General features: G+C 41.0%; 1 protein-coding gene across 1 annotated transcript in view; it reads left to right on the top strand.

The window, feature by feature from the left end:
- abr (ABR activator of RhoGEF and GTPase) overlaps positions 1-22,852 on the top strand; it is a 124,347-nt gene that overhangs the window by 1,952 nt on the left and 99,543 nt on the right. The gene's annotated exons all lie outside the window — the stretch shown is intronic.

The raw sequence follows: 22,852 nt of genomic DNA, 5'->3' as shown, positions 1-22,852 counted from the left end.
AAAAAAAAAAAACCAACAACAAAAAAACAAAGGTCAATAAAGTTGCCTAGAATAACTTCTCTTAATAACTGCTCTTCAATGTTCTCACACAAGTCAGACTTGTGCCATGACTTTTATTTCTACTAAGTGTCTTGCATGTAACTCCAAACCCTAGTTAATATTAAGCTGAATTTACCTTCAAATAATAGAGATCTGCGTAACAGATCAGTACTTTTACTTTATTAATTTTGTTTTTGCTTGATCAAGAAGAAAATGTTTATCAGCGTATGACTACCTGACTCTGCTGGATGGAGTGGATTTCATGAAACAAATAAAACCCTGTATAAGTGTGGCTGAGGAACAGATCCATAATAGACTAAATGCTCTAAGTGGTGTTGTAGATATCAGACATTAGGAGAAGTACCACCTGTTATAACAGACCTACTGCAGGATAAGGTAAGCAGTAGGTGTAAAGATAAGGACAGGATTTCCTTTGCAAAGCCCCACTCGAGCATACCACTGGCTTTTTAATCATGTAGATTAGAAGGTTACCGGTTAAATGAAACCATCTTCACTTGTGTGAAGTACTCTACATTGTCTATATTGACCTTGAAGACAAAATGTTCCCTTTCTATATCAGCGATCTGTAAGAGGTCTATAGTGTCACATCACCCTTGAAGGAGCTTCAGTTCAGTTGGTGGTAAATACAGATACAGCCACATGCACTGAACAGTCTGGCGTCTTTTATGATATGAGTCATATTGAGCATGTTGGGATGTTAGTCAGTGGATTTATTGTAAACGGACTTAAAGTCCTGTTCTGATGTCATGCAAGTGCTGTTTGACGCAGTGAGTTCAGGAGTTGAAACACCTCACAAGTTGCATGAGTAACCAGAAAACCAGCATAGAGGTGGCTGTGCATGTTGCGCATTTCGCTGCTGCAATGCATGGTTCTGGTAAATGTATATAATGTCAGCTTATCTTATTTTAGCGAGGGCTGTGTCTTTATTTGTAGAAACGTCAGTGATGAGCTTTAGTCTACAAGGCGGTTTGAAGTTAGTCAAGATTTTTCTTCCGTGCTGTTGTTAGTCACTTAAAGGTCGCACCTCAAAGTTCAGATTTGTTTAACTTGGCACTGAGCTACTTTATGTCATTGCCACAAGTCTTTATGACATTTGTGGCACATTGTCTCTTCCTGTGTCTGAGGCCTGTAAGAGTTTCTTACAGGCCTCAGTATAATTTCTGGTAAGGGCTGAGCAGTGGTTTCTAAAAACTCCAAACGGGAAAGCAGAATAAAGTGGGAAATTGTAGAGAGAAGGGAGGCAAAATATGAATAAAAGACAAAAGGGACGAAGCACAGATGTTTTCTGAAAGAAGAAAGGGTTGTGGAGAACACTCGCCCGTGACACTTTGTATCTGAGGTGAGAGGTGCTAAATATTGAACTGCAGAGGTGCTTGCAGTTCCTTGCATGTGTCTCCCCATATTTCCTGTCTGTGTGCTGGACTGGACAAACATCCTTTATGTCTACTTCCATATTTACAACGCATGCCATCGGACCACTCGTCCAACTGTCAACAAAAAGCGACGCAGAACATTTTCTTTAAGGCGTCCTTTCATCAGAGGCGCTCACAGTGGTCAGAAATTCCCTCGTAAACTGTAGGGCAGGACTCTAAGAAAATAATTTACTTGGAAGCAAAGACTCTGAGCTTAAGTAATAATTTAAATACTAATCCAGGAAACTGGAGTCACGTCTTGCCGTGGCGTTGTTTTAAGAAGTTTGGCAATACTGACGGAGATGGTTTGCTTGTCATGAGTCAGGAGTGAATGAGTAACTTAAACATGAGAATAGATTGAGGAAGGCTTTTTTTTTTTTTTAAATACACTGTGACACATCCCCAGTTCCCTAGTCTGTTCTGTTCTTTTAAATATGAAAGGATTATGGAACGCTTGACACTAATTGTAAGCTCACAGTTTCATTGTTATGGCTCTGCTGATTGATTTGGTGGTTACTGACTGGTTTGGCTGATGTGCAGGGATTTGGAAAAGTGGCAGTTTTTAAAGTTTGGGTCAGAAGCCAAAAATGGAGAAGTAACAAACAGGCATTGTTTTATGAGTACCGACGCTGTGGCACTACTCTTTGCTTCATTTGGAGTTGAAATTCATTTAAGCAAAAATGGAAAATTTTCTTTTAAGAGCCATTTTGTGTCAAAGACACACGAATGTGTTGGACGTTGTTAAATGGGGTCTTATGCCTTAAGAGGCAGTTTGGTGTCTGAAATACAGGAATTGATGGTCTTGAGAAAAAGAGCAGAAAACAGCTGCTGAGCTTTTCACCATGACACGCTGTTTGCTCTTCCATTGCAACAGGTCAGGGGATGCATTTTCCCATAAACCTGTGGGTCAGTAAGGAAAACCACTTACTGTAAGCCTCTTAATCTATTCCATCTTTGCTATCCAACAGGATATTGATGTTTTGTTCTGACAACTGGGATAATCAGTGGAAAGACTTTAATTGTGGCTAAAACAATGGGGAGGGTGTGTGAACCTGTGGGAGGATGTAGAGGGGCTTAAGGTCATCTTTTATAATCTAAACAACAACAGTCATCTGCCCTTCTGGTCACTCAGCATTATGGGATGAAGTCCCCCCCCTTACTCCCACTTGCACATACGCACAAGCTGTTGGCGAATGCCAGGGGTGTTGCTCATATTGATGCCTTTGTGTAGTGTGCATTTCCTAGGAAGCGGTCATCCATCAGGTCATGTGAGTCTTTGTCCAACGCTATGGTTTTTCAGTATTCCTCCTGATTCACTTCTGATTCGCAGTTGGTCTGAAACCTGACAGGAATCCATTCTTATTGTGACAGTGTTTCAGTCAGCATTGTTGTTTAATTCATTTTTTTTTAATTCATAAAATAGGTCTTTGAATTCAATATAGTCATTGCAGGTATTTGGATTTTCTTTAGTCCAGTCTGCACATGCCAACATATAGTATACTCCTGCTAGAAGTGATGAACACAGTCCAGTTTTTAGCTCTCCCAGCTATTTAAAGCAGTGTAATTCAGAAATATCTTTACTGAGCGCAGGCATACCAAAGGAAAAAAGATTATTTTTAGCCTATAACCGCTTTGATCTCCATAGGAAAATATGTTTTTATATCTCGCAGGAAAGCTGAACGACCTGCTTGTTAATTGAGTTCATAATTCTCTAGTCGCATTGCCAGAAGAAGGAGCCCTCTGAGAGGACTATTTCCTGTTTCTGTTGTCTATTGCATGTATCTTTGTTAAGCATCTGGCAGCTCAGGAAAGAAAACATTAAGATGTGTAACTGTTTCTTTTTTCTTTTCTTTTTTTAAGATGTCAGGTATTTAAATGTGAAGTTCTTTAACTGTTAGACATAGATAATTATTTATAACAGTAGTTTAAAAAAAGCGAATGACAGTAACTCTAAAAACTGAGTGATAAGACATGACGTTATGGTGTTTCAGTCTTTTGAGTGAATGCCATATCAAAATGTACAATAAGAAAATGTTTTGCAGTTATGAAAGCGATGGGAAACTCTTGGCTTTTTGAAGTATTTGGACAGTATCGATAAAGAATAACAAATCACACACGACACTGACATACAATCATATTAATAGTTTAAATAAATGGGGGAAAAAATAGATCATCCTGACATTAGCCAAACTTTCAAATCCATAATAATCAATATTATTGGATTTTAATATTATCAGAAGTTCCAGTTATTAGAACTTCCTCAGAGATGGTCAGGAGGTATTCTGCATCTCCAATACTCAAGACTCTATATATGATAATGTCTGTGTAATTTGAGGAGAAAAAAGGCATAAAAGCATAAATTATTTATTTATTCATTGGATTATGGAGCCTGAGTGTATCTGTTCTCCAATTTCAATAACATGTCAGTTTATTGGCTCTCTAATTAGCAAGCGTTGCCAGAGATTTCATTAAGTTTTGACTTTGGTATATAAGTGGAGGATTTCCTTGCCCTTATGTTTCGGTAAAATATTGTATATTTGGAGCCAACGTATCAAAAATAATGCCACAAAAAGAAACGATGGTGTAAATGAGGCGGATGTTTTGTTTGGGGATTTCTTTGATATTTTGAAGGGTGTACTGTGACTGTGCCTAGTTTTTAAGTGCTCTTCATTAACCAGGACACACAGATAAAGGAAACAAACTCTTCAAATGAAGGGAAATAAACTTCAAGTAGGTTTCAGGTGGCTGCTTATGGCCAACCTGGGTAAGTTCAGTCTAAGGGCAAATTCAAAAATAACCCTAAAATTTTATCGCAACTCTTGCTGTCAAAGTGCATGAGGGTAAAGTCATTAACTGAGATTCCATAAAGCTGATTTGCATGACAGACAGAAGCAGTGAATTGCACTGAAATGCTGTGGGGGCACTTGAAACGGGAAGCTCTGCACGTGGCGAATAAAGCCTTGATTGATTGATTGATTGATTGAACTGCAGTTTCCCCACCAGGCAGGCTTGCCGTGTCATGCTGCTAATGTGGCTTTTCATGTCTAACTGCACAAAAAAAAAAAATATATATAGGCACAATAAAGAAAATGCTTATTATTTTTAATAGAAATTTCACCTGTTTTCTCACTAAGTAAGAAAAGAAGCCCGTGGAATAAGCATGTTTTGTCACTCTATTAGGAAATAATTGTTGAATACGGCACCCACATTTCTAGTTTTCCTTTGAGTTTCCTTTTTCTTATTCCAGATAAGCGGCACTTGTCCAGACCTGTCCCAAGTAGTATGTGCAGCATTGGAACAATGTGCTTGTCATGTTGTTTCCATTTTCAGTGGCGTAAATGGAAGCTTGTGCTCTTCTCTTAAAACTATGATCTCCAGTTCTCAGCCTCTGAAGCTTCAGCATATGCTGTGGGTGCTCACACCTACATGACAGTTTGACAGCTCGAGCTAGTGCACCGACTTACTGCAAAGTAAATATTTGACACTGTGGTAGCCAGTCCTGAGAAAACAAAAGTAACCTTAAATCAGTGTAATCTCTCCCCACATGCTGCCCCGTCATACTAATTTCCTAGGCAACAGAGCTATGATAGACACAGTCAAACCTAAACCTAAATCAATTACGAGTATGAAAGCCTCCATAAACGTAACCATTGAACGCATAAGCATCGTTTTACTTTGCTGTAGTTGTGAATTAAAAGGTAAAACTGTGAACTAAAAGACCAAAAATGAGTCGTATTTATTTTTGTTGGCAATTGATTATCTCAAATGACCAATTGAGGTCTCAAATTTACAATTCCTTACAATTCCTTTGTAAGGAATTATTTAAAAAGACTATTCGGCTAATTTCATGTGCTGTATTTTCAATCTTGAATTCTACTAGACTAGTTTTACATGGTTCCCAGTCCAAAGTAATCTTTATTTATTCTATACTGGGCGTTAATGGAGCCCATCATTTGTCTGCTGTCTTCTCTGCTCTCTTCTAATAGGTCGTCACTAGCAAACAAAAGGTTTAAACAGCAAGTGGGTGGAACTTCAGTGCTCACGGCCAGAGCCGTGTGTCTGAGATGACTATATTGGGAATATCTCCTTCCTTTGATGTCATGCAGATTCAGCAGTAGAAAAAATGCCTGGAATTGGGTGTTTTAGAGCAGTCTGAGCACGTGTCACATGATTAGTAGCCAGCCTGCATTGGAACCTTATATATAAGGAATATAACAAGGAAAAACATATTAGGTCTCACCATCAATATCAGTGTTCAATGATCTACCCTTATGGTTTTTTTTTTTTTTAAATATATATATTTTATATCCATCAAATCTGAAATCTCTTCACAGTAGAAGCACTCAAATAATCCATGTCAAAGTCCTCAAAGCTAAAATCCTATTTATGGTTCAACTTGTTCCTGTGTTACCTTGGTGATGAATGCGTCGCAGGGAAGCAGGCAGGATGTATCTGTGATGGTGGAGGAGGTGTGGGTTTTGCAGCATCATTGCCTGCTTGTGAGATGGATGTGGGCCTGAAAATTTGTATTTGTTTGCGAAAGCCTTGACCTTAGCTCTACAGCAGAGATGTGAAATGCACAGTCAGGACGTGCAATGCAAATAAGAAAGCCGAATGCTGCTTGGCGCTCATTGTACATCTAGCACAGCGTGTGCACAAGTGCATGCATGCAGGCAAAAGTCAAAGTGAAGTGCTGCTTTATAAAGATTGTTACAGAGGTAATAGTGCACACAGGTTTTAGGCACTGCTGAAGATGCTTTGGGTGATGCTGTTAATGTTTTACCGATCCATCAGTTAAATGCATTAAATGGTAAAAAATGTTCTGTAGATGTCTCGGTTTGTCTCAGTAGCATCTATTTCTTACCAAACTGAAACTATAATCTTGACATCAAGACTCTGCTCGTGGCTACATTATATGCAATTTGTGGGGGCCATAGCATCTGTTGCAGAACTCTTCCTCTTCTGTGGGTGAAGAAGGTTTTATGTTATTTGAAGTTGCTGCCATGCTGCAAGTAAGACACCACTACGTTTGCACCGTCATGCGCAAAACCAAAATTTGTAACCTGCACGTGTAACGTCTTTCCCCTCTGTGCTAGTTAAACCTAACTCGGCCTCGGTGACTTGTGGTGTTCTTTTCCTGTTGGTTTTTTTTTCGACATAGCAGAATTTTTCTCAGTGCAATCCCACTTTCAAATGACGCACTTCAGCTGTTGTCACCTGACACAAAGCCCCGTGTGAACCAAAGCCCTGTGATGCAATGTCCTCCTGGTGAAAACCACTACCTATGAGAAGTGAAAGTAGTCTTTGAAACATCAAGATGATCTGGGGGTCATTACATTGGGCTTTAGAGTTCGGTGTATTATTTCAAATGGAGAGCATGTTAAATTTGTAATTTAAAAAAAAAAAAGTTAGTAGCACCATTGTGTGCATTATTCTAATAATATGACTCCAGGATCCAATCTTTGCTTTTGTTTCCTAATTTTTCACTAGCTTACCGTTTTAGGTGCAGGCGTACGTTGCTCCCTGGACTTGTTTGTTCGTCTTAAACAAGAAAAGGTGTGGCCCTCTCAGGGGTTTGTTACAGGGACACAGCTATGTGAGAAAGATTTCCTCGTTAAGAAGAGAAGGAAGAGGCTAACCTTTCTAAAGTTTATGTAATCTAGGAAAAAAAAAACCCTGTACTCTCAAGTCAGTAATAAGTGGTTTCTTTCCATGTCCTGTGGGACAGGGCTGAGCTGAATTACTCCTTACTTTCACCCTCATTTAACCCATTTCTAAACAAACATAGAGACAAACAACGACGCTATCCCTCTCACCGAGTTTCATTTCACATTATTGCGCTCAGCAGGATTTTAACACAGGGGGATGCATGGACAGGAAGTGCAGGCTCATTTCTAGACATGAATTTCTCTCAGTTGAAATCAAGATGAGCACCTGCACGATCTAGGAGAGCCTAAGAGTTGTGGTTTTCCTGTCAGTTAACTGATTCATATAGCTGAAAGGAGAGAACCATTTGTGTGTACTTGAATGTAGTATGAAAGCAGCTTAGAATAATTTGATATTTAAAATGTCATTTCCTTGTTATTCTTTCCAACTAGTGTCCAAAAGCAAATTTTTTTTAAATTTACTGCCACCTATGGTAAATAAGAAGAGAAAATCCTGCCAATTCAAGAGTTTTTCCAAGGAAATTGCCCAGTTGTGTTTAAAATGACTTTATATTGCAGTTTTTCATCGGTAAAGAAACGACAGGTTACATTTAAACTAGATTCAAGCTTTCCAGTGTCAGTTTTTCTCCATAACTTAACTTTGTAGGGTTCGAGTAAGAGCACCAGATATGTGTTAATCGTTCTCTCTAATCTCTTTCATTTAAACAGAATTTGTGTCATCTGAAAGGGGGGTGGGTGGGCTTAAACCAAACAAACCGTTGATGCATTTCTATCTCTCATCAGTCTTAATATAGGTGCGATTTGCATGCTGACATAGAAACAGTGCCACTCTTTTATTAACAATAATAAACCAAAAAACCCCCAACTTGCTCTAAATCTAAAATCAGAGACACTCAGAAGCAGGTCACTTATGATTGGCTGACAGATATGGCTGCCATGGAGACCCCAGTGTGGTGTGTGTGAATGTGGTAAGACACCAGGGTGCATATGGACCCACAGAGCCCTGCATGCTCCTAAAACGCTGTCAGCCTGGTACTTAATGTTCACTTCTCTGAATCCTGGTGCAAGTTATGTAATCTGTTGAGACTGCTGCTTTCAGTTCCTACACGTAAATAATAAGTAAAAAAAACGAAAAAAAACCCCCCAAGACATTATGTAGTGTGAATTGTAGTTTGATAGAACGAAGTGACCCAAAAACCAAAGAAGAATTGCTGTGAAATGTGTTTCACTTTCCATTTGCTCTGAATGAAAGCTAAACTTTGCAGATCCGTTTATAGAAGCCTGGTTTTTATTTCACGATGCCAAAAATTTCCTCTGACTGGGATCAATACATAAGGTTTTATTTTATAATCAGACCTTTTAGAGATTTTTGACTTGATGATGTTAAAGATTTTGAGGTAGTTTAAAGGGCTAAAATATTGGGGACGTGAACTAGTAAGAAGCTTGTTGTTGCTCAGCTGTGGTGTAACGCTACTATATGTGCTTATAATAATGTAATGACCTGAACTTTGCTATGAAGAAAAATCCATATTACCCTAATGCCGTTTTTTATTGTTTTAATCAGCACGAGCACCGCTGCTTGTAAAAACGTGACGTTTAGCATAAAATGGAAAATGCATTATGAAATATAAGTGCTTAAAGATTAAGGCAAGAACACCGATGTAAGTGAGTTAGAATTTATATTGTGTTTATTGATTAAACTTTATTAACAGGTGCAGAACGCAACATCCTTCAAACTAGTCAGTTGTGATGCTCTATTATGTTAGACTGAACTCCAGTTTGGCTGTTTTTTACAGTTGTACATATTTAACTGAACTTATCAGTTAGTTTATTAGAGATTTCACACAGACACTACAGCGACTGTCAGATTTGATCACTCTTTCAGTCTTGACATAATTTGTGCACCAGCCGTGTGGCATCAGGGTATTTTTACGTGTGAACTCATTCGCAGTGAGCGGGCTGTATGGTGAAGTTGTCAAGTTTTAATCCAGCAGAAGCAGGAAATTGAGGGACTCTACCTTGTAAATGATACCCCTTTTCACAATCCTATGTTGCACACAGAAGCTAAATGCAGAAGACGTCTGCAGACTTGGACTTTGGCTAAAAGGGAGAACAAAACTTGAGAAAACAATGTTCCTTTTTTTCAGCATGCAACATCTCATAACCACATGTTTAGAAAGCTTAGTTTCTGGTAAATGGACTAGCGACATATGTGGTCTGCCCTCTTTTATTTTATAGCAGGGCATTACCACAGTTTAGTGAGCATGTTATGAGAATATAATTTTCAGTAACCACTTCCAAATTTCAGATATGTAGGTTGACAATAATAGAGCTGTAAAAACACTGTTACATTCAACCTGCTGGTGTGCGGAGTCCTCGTGTTGATGGTGTTACTGTGTCAGATGGGATCCTTGTTTAAACCTGAAAATATATGCGTGTTTTCATAGACTTCAATAATAAGGAGGTTTTTAGCCTTCTCACCTGCCAGGACATGTTCTCATGACCCAAACTTGCATCTCCCATCCCCCAACCCCAATCGGTTGTTTCCTCCTGTGACCTCAAGGCATTTGTTTGTTTTCAGCTGCACACCAAAAATGAATAGAAACATTGGCATTCACTGAAGTGCAACGGCGTTAATACACCTTTACCCAGATTCTCAGTTTGCAGTTTCTTAAGGACATCATTTTCCACAGTCATCACTTTCGCTTCCTCTTCTTGCCGAGCAGAGATGGAAACAGATGGACAATTAGCAGGTGAAACGCTTTGCATTTTGAAACCACTTGATCTAAACGTTCACAGCATTTGCCAGGAATGCAAAGTCCGTGGTAGAGATACGTGAGGGGGTGCGGAGGGAATTACTCTTAAGTCACAGGAGTGGCTTCTGTTGGGTATAAAGTGTCGCTGTGAAACCCAAGATACCCAGAACCTGCGGGTCAGTGGTTAAAGGAGTCGATGTAGCATTATACCTGGAGGAGGATCACTCCTCCTGCTTTATTCAGGCTGTTGGTTCAGTCTTGAAGAATCAGACGCTGTCTGTTGGGGCTCTGTCATAATTACTCTTTTAGCCGCAAGGTCTTGGCAAAGGAACTGAGAGCACGTCACTGACAGCGCTGTTTGCTCCAAGGATTTCATTTAAGGCCATGCTAATTGTGTAACTTTCCTTGACTATGTTCTTCTTCTTTTTTGTAAGTTATTTTATTCGTTACTCCACATTTGCCGTGATTTCTCTATATTGACGAGACTTTAACCTGGCGTCCTGTTGGTGCTGTTGAGTTTTCATGCTGTGTTCTCATGCGTAACGATCACTTGTTGGCGCATTTTTTCTCACACAACACGCCCTATTATACTGGGATTTCCTGCATACAAAATTTTTGTATGCAAACAAAAACACGCCCCCCCAAAAAGGAAGTAGGGATTGATTTATTCAAGCGTAAAATTAAGTAAGTTAACATATACCAAAGTTATTATACTTAACTGAAACTACACATTCAAACTTGTGAAAAAACAATAAATTAAGTAAATTAGATCAAGTACTTAAATTTAGGGCTGCCCTTTGTCTCCGGTTCTGTTCATAATTTTTATGGACAGGATTTCTAGGTGCAGCTAAGTGGCGGAGGGCTTTCACTTCGCTTGGTGATCCCCCGGATAAGCTGGAGGAGGTGGCTAGGGAGACGGAGGTCTGGGCTTCTCTGCTTAGGCTGCTGCCCCCGCGACCCGGCCCCAGATAAAGCGGATGAAGATGGATGGATGGATAGGCACCTTTAAAGTAGACTTTAAAAACTCAAAAAAACTAATGAAACATATAATCTGTATTTATTAGACTCTTTCCCTTTGTGTGGACAGTTTGTGCTTTTGTGCATAGTAACCCTCAATAAGGCCCATTTTGAAAGTAGCTTTGCATGAATTGCTCCTGGAAATAATCAATATCTTTTGCTGGCTGTTTGTACATTCTCTCAGTTCATCTACTGTCTGAAATAAGCTCTTCACTTCACCCAACCTTTAAGCCTGCGATCTTTTGATTGGCTGCCCCTCATAAAAGCGAAATATAATATGGGTGGGGCTGCTGTGCTTACAGCATCACAGTTTACTGTGTGAAGCTGTGTGCCAGGCATGGCAGAGCACAGTCTTTGGCTCAGAAGTTTTACTTGCACACATGTTGACCTCGCTGTTTAAAACTTGTCCACGTTTGCAATCCTCCACCATATGAAACGCAAAACAAGAGCGTAATGAGTCCTCATTAATCCTAAAAACCTCAATGCCAGTGTGTATTCAGCTAATAATAATTTGTTTGTTTCATTTTTCAGTTGAAGCAGAAAGGTACAAAAATGTGTGGCAGGGCTGGTTCTCTGGCCATGCATTTATCAATAAACAAAACAAACTTATCAGGATGAATGGAGAGAGATCTGCTACTGTTCTACAAAGCATCTTTCACTCTCTCTTTGGTTTCTTCTCATGTGTCTGTGTGTGTGTGGGGGGTGTACTCTATCCTGATGATACTGTTAACCTGACTCCGGGGGAGTGCAAACTAGATAACAAAGCTTTCAGAAGCTCAACCATCAAGCACACTCAGCTCTGCTGCACAGTATCAGTAGCTGTATTTATGCAGCTTTATGGAGCAGCAGACACCTAACATTTTGAATTTTTCCTTGATTTTTGAATCTCTCTTTGACAGAATGCAGTAGGTTGTTGTGAACCACTGATAACACCTCATAGCTTCCAAAAATGCTGGTTCACTTTTCAGTACCTGCCCTGGTTCTACAAAAAGTTCCCTGGAATGTAAAAACCTGAATATCTGGGTATGCTGCATGAGACCTAATGCTAGATGGATTTCCCACCAGTGGGAGGTGGTCCATTGGATGTGGACTAGATGGCTACAGCACCCTCGTGTGGGCATCTTTAACAGCAGCAGTGTTTCTTTTATAAGGTTGTGATCGTAATGGTTTTGCTTTGTTTAATGATTCAAGTGAAAGTAATGCTGAATCTGCAGAGCTCATCAAGGCAATGTCTGCAGGTTATAATATGCTGAGATGTATCAAATTTTTAAGACTGCCTTTAGTGTTTGAAAGAAACATGAATGAAGGAGGGTATGAATGCATACATAATGGTAGACCAATGCAAGAGGTCACTTTTGGTCAGATAATGCAAAACAAATCATAAAATTGATTGACTTGTTTTACATCAAGTTTAAAGTGTAGGTTTTAAAAATTGTCCAATAATCAGTTTTATGTAACAATAAAATCAAATGTGTTTTAGAAATTGTATTTATAGTATTTATTTATGTATTTATGTCTGTGAGCTAGTGGCGAAAGACAGTATCCATTATCAGTATTACTGCATCCACTGTTAAAATCAGCTATGGTGTGAAAATAATGTCATGTTTCTCACATCTCATTGGTTGACCAGGTTTACTTTTCAGAACATAAGCAAGCAACACGCAGTCTAGAATCGCAGTACTTTTACTTTCCGTTCATTTATTCATTCATTCTCCTTCATTGGAAATGGTTTGTAGCCGAAAACAGTTATAAAAATCATCCCAACATCCCTTCTGAAGCTTAATCCTGGTGTACTACTAGGAGCCAGTCATATTTCTGACAGGTCCTGTGGCACTGCAGCAGTGCTCCTGTAATTCTGTCATATATCCAGGTATGATACAAAACAATACGCTAATCCTTAGATTGGTATTCAGCTGATATTCTTTTTACTGTTGCAGAAACTTGTAGGTCCCAGCTTTTTAAGAGCTTGACTGATACTGATGGATATTTCAATCTCTCTCGTTTTGATTTTGTCTGTTCTTCTGTTAACGTCCCCCCTGTGAGTCTTCAAGTTTTATGGGGAACACTAAATTCCAGGAGTGCCATCTTAAGATACTGTTATGAGCGGAGGTTTAAAGTGATGGGATTTTAAGTGGGTTTGTGCTCAAACTTGAGACTCAGTAGTTTGTCTGACACAGAGTCTAATAACAAATACACACCCAGCTATTTTCTCATACAATATTTCCATCCAGTGTGCACAGTGAAGGTCTTTGTTTGGGTGTCTTAGCTTGTGTTGACCGACGCTAAACACTAGAGTGCAGTAGTTCTTAATTTAGATTTCTTTGCTGTTCTCTCTTTCCACGTTCTCGTGTGCTTTTAGTCTTTGTTACCGCGAACCCGATGGTGGCTTAGCACTTTGTCGGCATAACTTAAGCAACAGTTAGGTTTGTCGAGTACAAACAAACAGGCAAACTGTGTTATTGTGCAGCGTTGTGTTGTCACCTCACTGGGATGGTTTCACACATAAAATAAGCTCCCTGTGTATATGTGGGAAATAACCACTAATGATCTGCAAACTGCATAAATCCACATGTGTTTTTACTGCGTGTGTGTGTGTGTGTGTGTGTGTGTTAGAGTGAGTGTGAGAGTGAAACAGAGAGCGCACTAGCAGCAGAGCATATTCATCCTATGCCAGCTGAATTCGCTTTGATCTATTGAGGTCAATGTGGAAATCAACTCAATCAAGCTGTGATTGGACAGACACCAGATAAACAGCCTTTCCCTCGCACACACACATCTCTTTGTCCCTTTCTCTTCCTGTCTCCTTGACACAAACATGCCAAGGATTGTATTTAAGGAAGCTCTATCTTATCATAAATGGGTTAACACAGACACACACACACACACACACACACACACACACACACACACGCACACGTCTCACACTGTCGTTCCAAATAATTGGATGGTGGAGGAGTTAAAGATGAGATCCAGGACAAATGAGGTGACAGTGGACTTAACTAGAAGCAGCAAACGCACACGCAGTGCCTTGATACAAGACACACACACACACACACACACACACACACACACACACACACACACACACACACGCGTTCTGTTGCCCTTTTTTGTGTGTGTAGGCAAAAGCTTTGTGAATTGGATAGAAGGCTGTTAAGAGTTGGTGTTACTTTAATAACACACGTTCATGGAGCACAGAGGGAGCAGGAATGGAGTCAAAGAACTGAGTGTTGGATGAATGACTCTGACCATATTTCAGGACTGGTAAAAACCTTGAGCTGCTGGACCGAGAAAAAAGCAGTGATTATGACAACGGCTGAGAGACAAATGACTTATTTTTGCGCTCGATTTTACTTCAAAATAAAGCGACCAGCAGACAGTAACACATAATAAAACAATGATCTCAGACATTCTCATTTAATAGGCGCACATTCATCAGTGCTGCACTCGAAGCTTTTTAATAATGCATCGTCATTGCTCGTCCCTGCTGCCATCTCCCCCAACCCCCAAAACAAAGGGATTTGTGGGGAAAACAAACATCTCGAGAAAATGTCATCATCAGTCTCCAAGGAGCATGTTTGGACTTCCTTACAGTGTAGACGACTGTAGTGGAGTTTATTGATTGGCATCTATATCCATATATATCATAACTAATTTAACGGTAATAAAATGCTGACATTATTGCAGTGAAATTCTAATATAATGTGTGTGTAACAGTTAATCTGTAGATGTGAATCATTGTTGCTTCCACTTAGAGAGTCTCTGTGATTTGGAAGAAGAGTTCACTTTAATTCAGTGAATATTTTCGCTTTGATGTCACCAATTCCATCCGTGCTTATTGTCAAAAAATTTTTTTTATATGTTTGTGAGGTGTGTTTTGCTCCAGTGCTTCATTAGGCTTGTTTGAATTCACTTATTTGGAAACACAGCTGTCTGCTTCCTGCGTGCGCAGCCCCACTCACGTATGCACATCAACCAAGAATGCTGGAAGTGTGGGCGTGGGGGGGTTGTTGAACAATCAGGATGTTGAAGGGATTAGACTCCCACCCTGGTCCTCGTCGTCTTCTTCTTTTTTTAAAAAAAAAAAATTAAATTGTTTTCGTTTATTTTCATCAGCCAGTTCACGTTCCCGTGGTTAGCCAGTGGGGTTGAAGGGAAAGAGTAGCACCACACACACACAGGCGCACACACATAGACACTGCCACCTCCACCCAGTCACCCCCGCAGGCCTGTGGTCGGGGTCGAAGAGCAGAAAGGGGTGGATATGGTTGGGGTTGGTGGAGTGAGGTGGGGTAGGGGTATCTGGGTAGAAAAGGGAGAATAGAGGGGTGGGAGAGGAGTGGATAGCAGTTTGATTGGCTGGTGGGATGCTGTGCCGCCAAATTACGCACTCACACTCTAATACACCACAGTTTGACCGCAGCGACTTCCTCCTTCATGACAGGAAATCTTTGTTGAAATTTCAAGTGAAGTGCAGGAAACACAACAGTCACAAAATGGGGAATAAAATAAATGCATCGTCGTGTCTTTTTATGGAAGCTGGGATTTATCAGGTTCTTGTTAGTTAGAGCCTTGTTGTGATTACACACCGGACCAAGCAAAAGATAAAGGAAAAATTTAAACGTGATTACAGCAGACCTTTTGGAATGATTAAGAAATTAATTGTGCAGTTGTATACTCAAAGGACATGCTGTGTGATGTTTTAGGAGCTTTTAAATTTGATAAAGCATCATAATTTTTGCTTTTTATCCACTTTGAGTTCCAGCTTTCTCTGATGTTTTGTAATAGCTGTCTATAAAGCTTACTTTCAGTTCAAGCTGTTAAAAGCTGTCCCAGATGCGTGTCCATTGATTTCTGCAGGGCCTAAATATGCCTGTGAGTATCACACAGTACACATCCACATCCAGTGTCCTTTATTCACATTAGCTCACAGTGGGATGACACACCTAATCAAAAGCAAAGATTGATTTTTTTCTGTTTTAAATATCCAGTTTTTTTGTGTGGTCTACATTTCATGCTGTGCTGGCTACTGATGTGTGGCCTTTTTGTAACACACAAGCATGTAATTGTTTAAAGTGTCCAATTAAGGGGAAACTCTGAGTAGATGTTGTCTGTGACACAAAGGAACATCGTGTCTCTCCAACACAATCCGTGATCTGTCTTGAGGGAAAAAAGTGTGTATCTCTGTGTGGATACACTAAAGAATATGAGTGCCTTACATCTAGATCTTGTCCAGCAACCACACACACGCACACACATAGTAGAGGACTGCTGTTGAAAGTTAACCTTTATAGAGAACGACGCATTGTTGACGTGCTGAACTTTGAAGAGACTGAAATTGTGTGTGTTTGGGAGGGTTCAGAGACAGTTACTAATGGGTTTTTATTACACAGTTTGACTGTTTATGAAGCTCCAGAATGTCTTCAGAACACGCAGTTTGGTGTAAATACAGTTTGTGTGTTTGAGCATGGCATGTGTGCTCTCTTTGTTTGGCTATCCCCGTTGAACGATGAGGTATTTGGAAAGAGGAGGCGGGCAGATTTGCTTTCAAAACCCTAAATCATCTGTGTGTCTGTCTCTGTTGGCCCAGATTTAAGACAAAGGAGGTGTAAGGCTGTACAGTAGATCAATCTATATTTGATGAAGTGCCACTCACCAGCCCCGTGTTCTTCTCTGCCCGCTTGGCTTTCCCTTTACATGATCCCATGTGTTTTGTGCGTGTACGCCTTGAGTTTGTGTGCGGTTTTTGTCACGCCTGTGTGCTTTCCCACCATCACAATGACACATTTATATTCATTAATAACCCTGATGTACATTAACACATGCAGGAATACATTAAATGCCTTGAGACAGATACACGCGCACACACACACACGACCAAGACAGGCTCATGGGATGCCAGGTCGTTTAACTCGTGTACGTTCCCTCCAGCTGGCACATACACGTGCTGTAGACTAACAAAGAGCAGAGCTCGGGGCCAGGTGCTCTGCCTGCAGAGGTTGGGGGAAGAGGCAGGGAGCAGTTGTGGGGTTCCTCCTGTCAGCCTTTGTGTCCTAATTGAAGTTTTTTTCTGCCTCTCAACCCTCCCATCTTTCCTTCCCCCATGCCGGTTAGAGGAGGATGAAGGGGGAGGAGATCTGAGGTTTGAGGGGAGCGTTTCATATCAGGCTTTGTTGTCGCTGGCACGATGCTCGTCTCCGATGATTGGCCTCCTATGTAGCACATGCCTTAATAAACTCGCCGGGCGTTGGGCCTGATGAAGAGGAATTGTGCTGTGCGGCAATGCTGCCAGGTCTCTTTCTGGGAACAGGGAGCAACAGGAGACCTAATGTGCTAATGTGCCCATTAAAGCCTGCTAATTTCAAAAAAATCAATAAAGCACAGCATGACATTTTTAATTGCATATTGAAAAATTAAGATTTCCTGGATTTTGCGCTAGAGCCCAGCCACTATTGTGGAAAATGCCAACTTCTTTTTGGGTTGTAATGCAATAAAATGCTATAATTTCTTTGTCACCGTCATTTATTCTAAAACACTGGAGCAGGTAGTAGGGTGGAGTTAATTGGTTTCTCACTTTACATTCCTTAACTAGTCTGACACAGTGGGGGAAAGTGAATAAACGTTGACCCCATCCTTTTAACTTCTCAAAATAACTCTGAACTATTTAGTCCCTATGCATCTGCTTCAGTCCTCAAAAATCCAGCTGTGGCTGAGCTCCAGACATTTATTCTAAATATTCTTTAGCTATTGTTCCTGGTGATGCACACAGTAGACCGGCTCCATGGTTCTTCTATTGCCATCTATCATAGAGTCTGTATTATATCGTCTTATACACAGCATCAGTATGCAGGCACATTTTCACAGCACATGCACATGTGTGCATTGCTTTCATGTTCTTCGTTGCCACGGGAACAGAACTAGCTTAAACCGTGACAAGTGAACCCGCCACACTCTCTCGGTTTCTCTCTCTCTCTCTGAACTAAATGACTGACTCTGTTTCACACAAAGTGTGAATTGTGCGTCCCAGCCGAGCGGCTGTGATCTTGAACTCATCATGTAGTACAGCTACGACTAGTTTGCCTCATAAAACCACAGAAAGACCTTTCATACTTACCTTTGTTATTGCTATATTAACAAAACATAACCACACAGTGGATTTAACATTAAACTTTTATCAGGGGAAGATAACCCAGTTTTTTTTCTGAAGGGTGGTTTCTCTTTGGCTGTATATGTTTCCTGTATATTTCAGAAAAAGCCTCAGTCTGAGCAGTTATAAAATAGGCTAACAATAGGCTATTTAGGATGTTTTCTGAACCCCTGACACAAAGATGTTTTTTGATCTTAGCATTTCATGCTGCAACATTGTTTTAATACTGACTTTCTTAGGCAGAGTTCTCTTAAAACTTGAGTAACATTTACCTACGTTTAAAGAACAAGATAAAAAATTCAAGCTGCGATGTGCTCAACAAAGTCAGAGTAAGCAAATTGTATCTACATGCAAGAAAAAAGCTGCTAACCTAATGCGCAAGGAGAGACGGAGATCGTGGAAGCAACTTTGGATTTTAGTGGGTTTAGTGGTTTCATTTATGAAGAGAGAAACTGAGATTTTGTCAGTTGATTCACATCTCGCAAACCTCGCTGCTTCAGTCATTAGGCACGGCTTCTCAATTCCGGCTTCTACACGCTGCTAAGACACTGGGGGGGGGGAGAGAGACAGGGAGAGAGACAGCGAGTGAGGCTGATGAGGCATTCACGCAGAATCAGGAGAGCGAGAGAGGAGGGGTGGGTGGGAGTGAGAGAGCAAGCCAAAGAGAGAGCGAGAGAGAATGAGTGCTTCTCCCTTTCCCTAGCAACGGTCGGCGGTGTCCGTCTCCAGCCTGTTGTTTTCTCTCTCACACACACAGACGCACACCTCTCAGTCTTTCGCTCCTTCTTCAGCTCTCTTGCTTGTCAGCCTGTTGGACCCCGGGGTGCCTTCTGACATTTTTCCCCAAATGGTTTTTCTTGCTTCTCCGAGCGAGATGAAGGCTGCGTTTCAAGGATAAGAGAAAAGAAGCGAGGCAACGCAAAAAGCAGCTGCAGAGAAGAACTGAAGACATAAGAAAGAGGGAGAGCGACTGAGACAGGGAGAGGAAAAGAGGATGGAGCCCCTCAGTGCTCGCGGCCTGCCCCGGCTCTCCTGGATCGACACCCTTTACAGCAGTACGTACCTCTCCTCCATCACTTTACTCCTCTCCACTCGTCACTTCTCATTTATCTGTGCGCTTTACCTCTCCGTGTTTTGCCCCGCACCCCCCTCTTCTCTATCTCATCCGCTGCCCGTTCTTGTTACAGCCCCAGCGATCTGCACACAGGGAACACTTTGCATTTTCCGGACTTCCAATTAGTGTGCATTATTATGGCTGTCTATAACAAGGCATTCAACCCAAGGCCAACACACACACACACACACACACACACACACACACACACACACACACACACACTTCTTTTAGTGGCAACAACTCATGCCCACTGCCGTCAGGCTTTCTGCTGGCCAGTAATCATAGAAGCATGGGAAAGCCCAGGGATTATATAGTGTGAGGCAGAGTGAGTCATGCTTACAACCTGGAGGTAGAACTTTATGTTCCATCCTATCGAGGACACAAGCTGTCTGATGCTGAATTTTTAAACCACTCCTTATTGTAGTCTTTATGCTGCGCTGTAGTCTCCCCCGTCGTACTGTACACTGCATGAGAGCAGCTGTCAGCTGTGTCTTTTCAGGTTACGATGTCGATTAATGAAACAGACAAAACTGCTCCCATTAGTTTGTCACCTAAATTAGTCTGACCTTGGATTGTTCTTTTTCCTTTTTTTTGCGCTTGGATGATTTACATAAAGTGAATACGAACGATGTTTTTGCTTGTTGTAATTTAGAACAGCGGCTGTGTGAACCTCTTTGCAACAGTACGCACATCCATGCAGTCACAGCTGTTTGTGTGTTGTTGAGGTGTTGCGCGTGTGTGTGTTAGGTGTATTGGGTGCATGAAATAGCCTTTTGAGAATTGTCTTTTGCCACTTTTGTTACTATATCTTAATGTGCGGACATGGTGTGAACAGGAAAGACTGATGGAGATGGGGTTGGGGGTGTGATAAAGATGCTGAAAAACAGAAAGGTGAAACGTGGTTTCTGTTCGATGCTGTTGATTAGATACTTAAGTGAGACCTTGCAGTATTTACTGGCAGTGAAGGTATTTATGCATTAGTGATAATGTTGTTAATGTACTGCAATGCACATGTGGTTCTCTTTGGGTATCACACAAATTTAAGGTGTGGTACTTTATTGTAAGGCTTTTGGGCTTCCTTTTAACTTGATGTGATGTGGAAATGAGTAATACCAACGTAAATGTCAAGCTGTGGTGTTACAAGTAGACTACCCATAGTTTATATCATGTTGATCAGCTTTGTTTGTTTGTTTTTAGAGAGACTTTAACGAGTTGTTAGATTATTTCAGAAAGACACGTTTTGCGTTCCTGCCAAGAACTCGAGAAGATGAATGCCGCTATATTTTTTTTTTTTTTAGAGAGTTATATCTGGATAATTCTTATTTTTTGAGCCCTTTTTGATTATACTGTTTAATATCCTCCATGTTTCTTGTGTGTTACTTCTACTTTGCTCCAATAATTTGTGGTAATATTCTTTCTTACTTGTTCTTATAATATTTACTAATCTATTTTTATATAACTTGTACTTTATTTCAGCATCTTTTGTCCTCTGTTTTATGAATCTCTTATATAGATTATTTTTCTTTTTACATGCATCTTCTATCCCCTTTGTGATCCATGGCTTATTTGATCTGTGATGCTTTCTAGTGATTTTCATCTTCACTGGCATCTTCACCGCCAGCTGTTACTCTGGCGTAGGTTCGGTGTTGCGTCTCCAGACCACTTATGACTAAATCATCCATTCTTGTGTATTGTTCAAGGTCCTCGATTCGCCGTTCCAAGTCGTCTATTTTCTTGTCCTTGTCCTTTATGAGGTTTTTTAGTTGTTTTATTTCATCCATTAGGTCATGTAGCATACCTTGTTGTTTAGCCACTTTGCTCAGTTCATCAGACATGAAATTAAGCGATTTCCTAATCTCCTCCAACTCCTCTTCAACTCCTGGGTTAGCTTTTTTAGGTGGCATTTTGAAAATGGTGAGATTAGTATTTCCTTGTGATGGCCCGTTGAAGTCACTGTTGATTTACTTGTTGGTGCCTTGCTAGAGGAGCCTGGGCCCAGTGGCTGCTGGAGGATCCTGGGCCTGGTGGAGCAGGAGGATCCTGGGCCTAGTGACTGCTGGAAGAGCCTGGGCCTGGTGGCTGCTGGAAGAGCCTGGGCCTGGTGGCTGCTGGAAGAGCCTGGGCCTGGTGGCTGCTGGAGGACCCTGGGCCTGGTGGCTGCTGGAAGAGCCTGGGCCTGGTGGCTGCTGGAGAGCCTGGGCCTGGTGGCTGCTGGAGGATCCTGGGCCTGGTGGCTGCTGGAAGAGCCTGGGCCTGGTGGCTGCTGGAAGAGCCTGGGCCTGGTGGCTGCTGGAGGACCTGGGCCTGGTGGCTGCTGGAAGAGCCTGGGCCTGGTGGCTGCTGGAAGAGCCTGGGCCTGGTGGCTGCTGGAGGATCCTGGGCCTGGTGGCTGCTGGAAGAGCCTGGGCCTGGTGGCTGCTGCAGGATCCTGGGCCTGGTGGCTGCTCCAACTGATGGTGACTTGTGGTCCTCATGGAATTTGGACTTACAGGAATGAACTGTTAGGGCTGGACCTAGGCAGAACTGGTTCCTGCACCGCTCCATTCACTGTACCGTTATATTATACCGTTAACGGTAATACCGGTATAAAGTTGGGCAACTATAAGAAAATAAAATATTGTGATAGAAAATGGGTAAAGCATGGTGGCGACGGAGAATAAGAATCAATACTTTGATTTTTCTGAAAATCGACAGTGCCCCTCATAATACCGTGTGCCTTATTTTTGAATTCTGGTTGTGTTTGCTGACCTCGAAACGATTTTATGTACACGGCGCTCAAATCTGTCAAATGTTTTATTACGACTTTGCTAAGCTACGAAGCCGCACCGCTTGATGGATTGTCGAAACTTTATTAAGAATTTGCACTGTTAAACTTTTATATAACTTTAATGCAAAAAACAGCTGCTTGTTTAAGTGAAAATACATTGATTGGGTTTTTTTGCACTAATAAAGTTGTGGAGTTGTAAAGTATTTTGTCTAGTGTCAATTATATCGTCAGTTATATCGTTATCGCAAATTTTCAAATGTATATCGTGATAAATATTTTTGGTCATATCGCCCTGCTCTAAATGCCACTCTTGTGTATGTATGCTAAAGCTGAGACCCAATCTGTGGGTATATAGTCTCGTTATTTAACTCACTGGTTTTTGGGCTGCTGTGTTGAAGTCGAGAGTTTAGCATTTTGACTGTTGCCTTTCTTTTCTTTTTTCTCTCCCTGCAGGGTAGAGCTATCAGCTAATGCTAGCTCAGTGTGGAAGGTGCATTTGTGGGTTGAAATGGCTAGTGAAAAGCTTAAAACAAATATTATTGCTCCCTTTTTCCCAATTGGATGCAACAGTGACCTGTTTGATTTAGTAAAGTACTTATTTATGCCCTTCCTTATGCAGCATCCCATTTTTTGGGCTAAGGACTAACACTAAGACCAGGCTTGCAACTTCCTGAGGCTGTGTGTATTTGTGTTTTTATGTTTTTTGTTGTTGTTGTTTTTCCCCCCCTGATGTCAAAAAGGATCATTTGTGTGCAAGTCAAACATGTTGACCACTACAGCATGGAGCCGAAAAACAAATATATTTTTGCCGTTTTTCTTGGACTTGCATATAGTTTTATTTGATTTGATTTTAGATTTGAACAATGTACGTACTAAAATCTAAACATGATGGCTGTAAAGATTTGTCAAA

This window comes from Haplochromis burtoni, unplaced genomic scaffold (genome assembly GCF_018398535.1).
Source record: "Haplochromis burtoni strain Fernald_Lab_line unplaced genomic scaffold, NCSU_Asbu1 Contig_152, whole genome shotgun sequence".
NCBI lineage: Eukaryota > Metazoa > Chordata > Actinopteri > Cichliformes > Cichlidae > Haplochromis > Haplochromis burtoni.
Note: the sequence above shows the minus strand (reverse complement) of the source record. Positions and strands in the feature narration are given on the sequence as shown.